The sequence below is a fragment of the Myotis davidii genome, unplaced genomic scaffold (genome assembly GCF_000327345.1).
Source record: "Myotis davidii unplaced genomic scaffold, ASM32734v1 scaffold135, whole genome shotgun sequence".
NCBI lineage: Eukaryota > Metazoa > Chordata > Mammalia > Chiroptera > Vespertilionidae > Myotis > Myotis davidii.
Window position 1 is genome coordinate 14,883,681 of NW_006289813.1, and position 10,068 is coordinate 14,893,748.

Consider the following 10,068-nt stretch of genomic DNA (forward strand, 5'->3'; position numbering starts at 1 on the left):
TCATATTACTATAACATATCACTATTTAACATTTACATTACCATCTCTTATACCTATAGTTAATAATAATGTAGTGCACACTTTAAAAAATGATATGGGGTAGAACTCATGTTAAGTCATATTATTGAAATAAAATAAAAAGGAACAAAACATCCTATATAATAAAAAGCTTAGTATGCAAATTGTCCCATTGACTGGGGTTCTTCTGGGAATTCAACCAGGGGGAGGGCCAGCTGGGGAAAGGGAGGGAGGCCCTGGCCAGCGGCGGCAGGAGGCGGCCAGGGGAAGGGATTGAGTACCTGGATAGGAGCTAGCAGCTGCTAGGGACCCTACCAGTGCACGAATTTTGTGCACTGGGCCTCTAGTATAAAATAATTGAGTAAAATATGATTTGATTTCTTTTTTTCAGACTCAGAAACATATAGTGCTATAGCAAATAGGTGTCAAGCCTTGATCAAAATCACTTCACTTTTTCCACACACATGTTTTAAACATCTTTTTAAAAAAATATATTTGTATTGATTCCAGAGAGGAAGGGAGAAGGAAGGAGAGATAAAAATATCAATGATGAGAGAGACTCTTTGATAGGCTGCCTCCTGCACACCCTTTACTGGGGATCAAGTCTGCAACCCTAGCATGTGCCCTGACTGGAATTGAACTGTGACCTCCTGGTTCCTAGGTGGACATTCAACCACTGAGCCATGGATGTTTTATATTTAAACTACCACTAAAAATAGTTATTCCTCTGACAAAGATCAAATGTTACATGCTTTCACCAGCAACTTTCCCATTCCTTTGTTCTTATGTCAAGCTGTTACCTAGTTCTACGGAGAGGAGATTAAAAACAGTGGCATGAATTACTTTTATCCATAAAATTTGGTCATAGTTTCCCTTTATTTTTTAATTTATAGTGGCTTAGCCTGTTTGTTTATGGACCAGGAAGGGGAGAATTAAAGCAGGCCGGAAATGGGTGTGCCTTCCTTCATGCTGGTGAATACCTTTCTTTAAATCAGTCTTATAAAGAATAATGTCCAACCTTCAAGAAACAGCAAGTGATGGTTCCAGATGAATAACAACATAATACCTCACTTAAGTGAGTGGCTGTCACTCTCCCCACGCTTCCTATTCACAACCTCTATATTAGTATGAGAAAAACGCAAGGTGATATAACAGCAATTGGAATTCCAATAAAATCTCACTATCTCAACCTCAAAATATATTTGTTTTTTCATATTTGGGTGGACAAATAAAATAAATGAAATTTTTTTGTGTGGTACAGATATATTTTATTAAGAGCTCTTCAATAGGGGACAATATGAAAACTTGTCAAAGTATCATTAAGGTGGTCCTAGCAGGTTTGGCTCAGTGGATAGAGCGTCAGCCCAGGGATTGAAGGGTCCTGGGTTCAATTCCAGGCAAGTGAATGTACCTCACTTGTAGGCTGGTCTGCCCACGCTGGTCAGTGAGCATGTGGGAGGCAAACAATCAAAGTGTATCTCTCACATCGATGTTTCTCTCTCTCTCTCTCTCTCTCTCTCTCTCTCTCTCTCTCTCTCTCCCCCTCTTCCTCCCACTCTCTAAAAATCAATGGAAAAGTATCCTCAGGGTAGGATTAACAACAACAACAACAAAACCCCAAAAAACAAAACCACAAAGTATCATGAAGATGTTTAGGTGTTTCAGGCTACCAAGGGCCAGGGTAAGAAATGGATCTCAAATCCTGAGATTTTAACCACGAGTGTTGTAAAAGCAAACGTTTTAGTAACTGTTGGGATAAAGCCCCAAAAGTCAGTTCAGGATCATTTCCAAAGAACTGACATGTAGTCTTATTCAAATTCGCAAGAACTTTATCAGAAGAAAATTACATACAGGAGCAAAGCAGCTGAGCTCCTAGTGTGGCCGCCAAGAATCATCCACACTCCTCCCAGAACAAGGACTTTTATTATAGGGCTTAATAGTCAAAGCGTATGGTGGGTAGTCACGTAGGCCCCCAGAAGGAACAATGCATTTCCAAGTTAACAGGTAACATCCGGCCGTTATCCACACTCTATACATTTATTAACCTCCCTCCTAAGGGCTGACATTTATCTTTGGGTGGCATTATGGGTTTCTGGTTAGTCAGCCAAACCTGAGGCTACAGAGACTTAAACAGTCACAGAATGTTAAACACAAAAGTCCAACATTTCCCAGGCACCCTGACTGCTAGAGACATATTGCATCTCTGAGCTCCCCTATAGTAACATATTTTTTGTCATATAGTGGATATATGAATTCCTCTAAACCTTTCATTTTACATAAAAGGATATTCAGTTAATACTTAGCTGACTTGTGGCTTTAAAAAATATGATAAAACTAAAGTGATGCAATGGAGTGATTCCTTGACTGGAACTGAGCAATAATGAATTATATCATGGTCCCGGTGACTAACAAATTGACAGGTCTTGATCAACAGATGTCCTCAGTTCAAAGAGATTTATGTAAATCAAGATCAGAAATGCATTCTTGATATTTGGAAAACAAGCCTAAATAAACCAGAAAAGGCTGTATTTCCCATGAAGCACTAAGTCACTTTTCTGTATAAGAGAGTTTGCAGAGTAGGGTAACTCCATACTTCCAACTGCCCCCCCTCCCCCACTTCTCTAGATTATTGAAAACTCAGTCTGGATTATGGGACAGTTAAACAAAAAGGAAGCTATAATGCAAAGTAAAATTTAGTAATATGTAGATTTGTAACACAGGTCATTTCTTCACCACTCCATAGGGTGTGGGTGTGGTCTCAAGATCACAATTGTCACCTTATCTTTGTGTCTGAAGCAATTAAAACAAGTTGGAATGCATCAAACATTATATGAGATAGTAGTGTGACATTACTAAGAAAAACATTTTATAAACAATCACAGTCATTAAGTGTAACCTCAAAAACTATTGGATATTAACTTTGTAATTATCTCATTACATCCTTTTTATGATCTCATTCTAAATCACTGCCTTTATGTACTTATATAAATGTAAAATGAATATTTCAATAATAACCTAAGTGATGTAATAAATGTGTCATAATGATTTAACTTTACTTTAACCAACACAACATGAAATATTTTCTGAATAAATTGGTTTTATTTATAATACTAAAAAGTTTACTAAAATACGGATAAAAGAATGTCTATTAAGGTAGTCATATTTTGACTTAATACTTAAATTTAGATAACCATGAAATAGTTAGGATATATGTAAATATTTACTAAAAATAGCATGTGTGGGACATGTCTTTCAGATGCTTAGTGAATGTATTTGTAATGACATGTTCACGTTGATATTTGTACTTAATTAGCATTATATCAAATTTTGGTACTTTAATTATATCTCTAAGAGTTTTACAGAATACTTGAGAGTAGTAACTTAATTAGATTAATTTTCCTTTTCAAAATTACTTATGCATTTGTAGAACTAAATATGAGTCCAGAACAATTAATCTTGACTATGTCATATGTATAATCACATCTAGATGAATTGGAAAAACAATCTAACATAATTTGTGAGGGTGCTCAAAATCTATGATATTTCAACAGATGGATTTTTTAAAAATATTTTTAGACAGAGAGGAAGGAAGGGAGAGAGAGAGAATAGATGTAAGAGCGAAACATCAATTTGATGCCTCCCAAATTATCCCTACAGGGGATCGTGCCCTGACAGGGAATCAAACCAGCAACATTTGAATGCACAGATGATGTACAACCAACTGAGCCACAATGGCCAGAGCAACAGATGGATTCTTTTTAAAAAAATGATTTAAACATGAAATCTTCAGATGATTGATACTCAGAAAACTGTGCTAATTCCTGGTAATTGATAAAAACTTCCATGAAGACAAGATTTGTGTCTGCTCTTAAGAAAGTCACCTGACACAAATGCTTTTCCATGTAGTTGTAATAATTAATTAAATTAAATAAAGCTATTATCTCTATTTATTCAACAAAAAAATCTATTAAGAAAAATTATCTGATATGTTAGTAGTAACTTATATTGATGACCCCTTTCCTTATAAAGCCTGCTGCTCATGGAGAAGTAGTCAAGAAGCAAATAAATGAGCACCCAGGAACCATTACATTATTAGATTAGCATCTTATCTAACAATCAGGAAAATCAAAAGTACACCAGGGGGTAAAGGTCATGGGTGTAACAAGAATGGAGCAGAAGACTACATAAAACAGAACACAAAACTTTTTTCCAAATGAGAAGGATGTTATAGATGACCTGTAAGTGGACTTTCAGTCAATTTCTAAGAGCCTTCTCCTGAGGAAATATCTAGAGAATTTTTTTGTATAAAATGTCTCACATATACTCTGGGAGCTGCATTCTATACTATGGCTTAAGCAGAGAAATAAATTAATAATTCAATTTAGGTCACTATAATATTTTTTTCCTATTGAAAAAATAATTGTTCTATTACCTTTATTTTTTTATATGCATATTAAAAGGAAATAGACAATTTCCATGCTTTTATCTTTATTTCATTTATTTTATTCCAGGGTCTACATAAATTTATATTTTAGGCAAGCGTTTACACCTAATTTTATTTACTATTGTTTAAACAGGGGAGTAGGGAACCTTTGATTATAATAAAGAACTCCATAAGAAAACTTGTTATAGCACTGAACGGATTTCAATGTATAAATAAAATGAGGAAATATGCTGAAAGTCAATAAGTTTTATGTCAGTTTGTTTGCAAACTCAAAATCAGTGAAAAGTGCATGCAAACAACTTCATTAAGCTTAATCCAGACTGAAAAGACAGTATGCGTAAGATTTAGTGAAAACTGAAGCACTTCTTTAATTATCTGCATAAATTACTTAGCCACCAGTATAAAAAAAAATGCAGTAATGCTTTCTGGTTAACAATGGAGTATTTAAAAAAGACAACATGACTAGTTTTCTACTAAAAGTCTAAGAAAAAAAATATCACCATATCAAAATTTGATGAGGCAATTATATAGAAGACAAATTGCAATGATATTTCACTCTTGATAACCAGTAGATGATGATCGAATATTGAAATATCAGTAGGAGTTTAATGTTATTCTATTTTGCTATAAATCCTCAAAAGAGCATTTAAAATCCAATGTGAATATAATTTTCAATGCTCTGATAATCATATATAATTGAGTCATTTACAGTATTATGCATCTTCTCGGGACAAAATTAATGCTAGTCCATCCCTATATATTTCATCAGTCTTTTCAAGATTATAGAGATTCAAGGATTATTAAATTTTGTTATGGAATAAAAGAAAAACAATAATTTCAGTGTGAACACTTTTCTTTCAAATTTTAATTAAATCAAATTATTGTAGCATACTTTCATAAACATGTTTTTCATGAGTTCATATACATTTCAACATTAAATAATTTTATAACATTTTAAAATAGTTTTTTCCAGGTAGTTGAATTGAGGGGGAGGAGGGAAGTAACTAACCTCAAAGAAAACTGGAAGTCTTTGAAGGCCTTGAAGTACTTTAATGTAAGATTAAATATAGTTTGAGAATTTGAGAGTTTGGAGGTAACTAGGGGAAAAAACTGTATTGTCTAACCATCCATTAATATAAATTTAATTCACTCAACTTAATCTACATAAAATAGTTTAATTAAATAATTTATAGTAGCCAAAGTGTTAAAAGGATGCTTACAGTCAAGATAATTCAGAAACTATCCCAGAATTCTAGATGATAGGCAACTTTTATCTCTAGGTTAATTCAAATGCAAAATCCTTCCCGTTAGTTCACTCCCCAAACCATGAGAACCAAATTACCCATAAGGGCTGTGGCTCTTGTCACTAGTAAATCCTCATTTGTGAATTTCATGTAATAGCTAAATTTGAAAAGATGGAACCTACTGCTCTGAGGAAAACCTACTTTCTTTCAAAGTTACTTGTAAAATCTATGTCATAGAAAAATAGAACTTCTTTAATAAAGTGGAGCGTCAGACACTTTGCAATTCAAAACACTTTCTGATCTTACAGACTATGAGGAAACCAATTCCTCAAGTGGCCACAAGGATGTACCAGATAAAAGCAGAGCCTTCCCACAAGAACATTCAGAGGCTTAAAATAAAATTTCCCTACCAACTACCTTTACTTTTTTCATATATATGTCCCAACTTCTTTGTCACTTAGTCACCAGATTTATATAATTAAAATCATAAACCTGTAGCACAATGCTAATCAATATTGAAACTTAAGAAATTACTGTATATATATATTATGTTTTAAACAATGTATTTTTATTGATTTCAGAAAGGAAAGGAGAGGGAGAGAGGGAGAGAAACCTCAATGATAAGAGAGAATCATTGATCAACTGCTTCCTGCATGCCCCACCTGGGGATAGAGCCTGCAACCCAGGCATGTGCCCTGATGGGGAATCGAATGGAGACCTCCTGGTTCATAGTTTGATGCAAAACAACTGAGCCAAGCCAGCCAGGCTTGTATGTACTACATTTATTTGGAGCCCCTCCTGTATGAGCCAGGATTGTTTTCCAAAAGCATCGAAGCAGATAAAAATCTCCTGGCTTCTTTTCTTCCTTTCCCACACACAAAAGAAACCCCCAGATATGAAGAAGGCTAGGAGAACAGACTTGATATGAATGGAGGACACAAGGGTGGCCAGTGGTGGGGAGAAGTTAGGGAACATATGGATTGGAATTGCCAGTTCTGAAGGCAGCATGTGAAGAGATTGCCTACTCTGAGGTCCCGGGCACTTACTACCACAAATCTTACTTGCAAAAGCACAAATTAGGGTAAAGTGAATTGAATTAACTTTAGCAGCAGAGAGCCCCAAAGGGGGAAACAAAGAGAAATTCACAAGAAATAATGGTAAAACACATGAAAATAAATATTATGAAAAAAATCTACAAATGGAAAGTCATATCATAGAGAAAACAGAATTAATAGAAAAAAGGCCAAAATTTAAATATCTTCAACCTGACAAACAATACTAGAAATATAAAAACCTAACTGTTGAACTAACGAATCAGTGTTAGAAATTAATACAACAGCAAAAAGATGTGAGTATCCTGGAACTCAGGGTCAAAAACTCACCCAAGAGGTACAAAGAAGATAGATAGGCTGAGAGATAAAATTAGAAAAACAGATTAGAAGTACCTATTATTTAAGGGATCTGGAAGGCCGGAATGATATAAATGGAAAAGGATTAATATTCATACAAATAATAAACAATAAATTGAGAATTATTAAAAACAAATTGATGGATTGGAAGGGCGCATATAGCTCTGAATAGGACAGATAGGACAGATCAATGATAAAAATTGGAAAAGCTACATAAAGAACTCCAGACACACATTATAAAATTTAAATTTATTTTAAAAATAAAATTAAAGCTTCCTTGAGAAAAGAGAATAAAACTAATAGAAGTATAATAGATAAAATAATATATATTTTCCAGATGCATCACCAGTGACGAAAGACAATGTAGTAATATCTATATAGAACAACGAAAAGAATAGTAAATCCAGAATTTTATATAAATACAAGGCAGTGTCAAACAAACTATGGCTTGTAGCTTGCTGCCTGTTTTGGACATAAAATTTTATTAGAATACAGCCATGTGATTCATTTACATTCTGTCTATAGATACTCTCCTACAATAATGGCAGAGTAGAGACTTGAGAGAGAATCCATAGAGCCTGAAAAGCCCCTAACATTTACTATCTCATTATTTACAGACAAATTTTACTGACCTCTGATCTGAGCTGTCATGTAAATAGCAGAGTGAGTTACAGATGTTCTCAGTCCCACAGAATCAAGGATATTACCACAAAAAGATAATCTTTGAAATAATTTTGGGGAAATTCACCATCAAGAAAAGTAATTAATCCAGGTGGAAGCAATAAGATTTTAAAAATTAAATAAATAAAATCTTAATTAAAAATATCCTGCCCAACCAGCATGGCTCAGTGGTTGAGCATTGACATATGAACCAGGAGATCATGGTTTGATTCCTGTCAGGGTATATGCCAGGGTTGTGGGCTGAATCCTTTGTGTGGGATGTGTAGAAGGCAGCCTATCAATGATTCTCTGTCATCATTGAAGCTTCTGTCTCTCTCTCTCTCTCTCTTTTCCTCTCTGAAATCAATAAAAACATATCCTATATAATAAAAGCCTAACATATAAATTGTCCCCTCCACTGGGAGTTAGACTTGGAGTTCGACCAGGGGCTTTCCCCTGGCCGGTGAGATCAGCCCCGGTAGGGGTGGGCCAACCAGAACCCACCCATCCACGAATTTGTGCACCGGGCCTCTAGTTAAAATATATATCTTGCTTGCTGAATTTTAAAAATGCCCAAACAATTAAAGAACAAACATTGAAATCAATATATAATATTCCAGGTGAATATTGAACCAGTATAAGGAGGACCAGCTTAATATAAAAGACCAGAGTGGTTGAAAACAATCTTGTTCAGGGAAAGATATAGATATTGGTAAATTTCAACATTGATTGGGAAATTGAGTTTGAGTCTTAATAAGCTAGTGATACATGCTAAAAACAAAACAGGCACATTTCAAAGCAGAATGATAAAATAACATGCAAATAATTTTTAAAAATAACTAAAATATTATTTTAAAATACATAGTAGCATTTAGAAAATATGAAATAGCATTTAAAATATTACTTGCTTCTGTAATGATTGAAAAATTATGTCAGATTAGATAATGACAACAGTAAAAGAATGTATTACCTATAAAAATACATTGCAATATAAAAGATAGAATATCATTGGAAATAAATATGCATACATAAAAAATCAAAATGAAGAGGCAGATTAAGTAAAAAAAACATTAGAGTATGTCTATAAAAGTAAATGGATTAAAATTTTAAGAAGATATGTCATAGACATATTTAATCAACAGAATGCAGAGTCCCACACCAACCCATCATCACATGTCAGAATACACATACACGAGATAATATTTATACATACAAATCAGATTTCTAGAGAGAAGGATATGAAATTCACCTGCTCACTTACTGTTCAAATATCTGTGGCTTTTTAAAATTAGATCATCTGATGCTTAAGTCATGCCAAACTTGTAAAATGTTTCACATAAAAAGTTAGCTTTATGCTGAGTTAACAATTGCATGTTATTGTACAACTGCAGGGCTACATTTCCTTTCGGTTTTATTTGGTTGCTTTTTCAACTGTTTTCCACAAGTAAGGACACATTAAGCACACTATTGCATAAAGAACATTCACTGTGTCTCTTCTTCCAGGTAGCCCTCTCCTACTATGCAGCATTCCTCAAAACGACAAATGAAACACATTTCTATTGATTCTCTGTCCAGCGTAATGAAATACGTTAAGGCTTAGATATACTATATGTATATAAACATACTCGTATTTATTGAAAATATAAATTTTACCACTAATTGATTTTAATTTAAATAAAAATCACGGTTGTTTTACTATGATACATTGACATCCATTTTCTCATTTAATAGCTTTCATTGGTATGGTTTTTCATATAATAACTATTGCTCTATTCTAATGAGTTTGCCATATATCAGAAGATATATTATCCACAGAGTTCCTCTTTATTAAAAAAGTGTACATTTGCACATGCTAGTTTAATAAATTTATTTTATTTCTGTAGACAATGAAATTACAATTATTTTAAAGTGCATTGCTGTTTATTTGACTTACTTTATAGAAGATACAAATTTTATATTTTCTCATTTGCCTTGTTACTGCACCCAAAGTAGTTACAGGATTACCTACGTTTGATATTACCACAACATGCAGAACACTTTTTAAGAAAAGCAAGTATGAACTATGTTATGAATATTATTTTAAAAGTATTGCAACAGTTTAGTAAACAATTTCTATTGATAGATTGTTTAAAATGATAAAAAGTGTATGGAATAGAATGACCATAACATTTTAAAGAGAGGTATGCTATAGTTTGAATAAGCTCTAAGATTTAATATATCAAAATGTATTCAGCCGAAACCGGTTTGGCTCAGTGGATGGAGCGTCGGCCTGCGGACTGGGGGGTCCCAGGTT

The 10,068-nt window shown here is 33.7% G+C and overlaps 1 long non-coding RNA gene across 1 annotated transcript in view; it reads left to right on the forward strand.

The window, feature by feature from the left end:
* LOC107182888 overlaps positions 1-7,812 on the forward strand; it is a 21,032-nt gene extending 13,220 nt beyond the window's left edge. The window contains exon 3 of the long non-coding RNA XR_001513648.1: positions 7,800-7,812. This is a non-coding gene — a long non-coding RNA (uncharacterized LOC107182888). The remainder of the gene's footprint in view (positions 1-7,799) is intronic.
* The last annotated feature ends 2,256 nt before the right edge of the window (positions 7,813-10,068 follow it).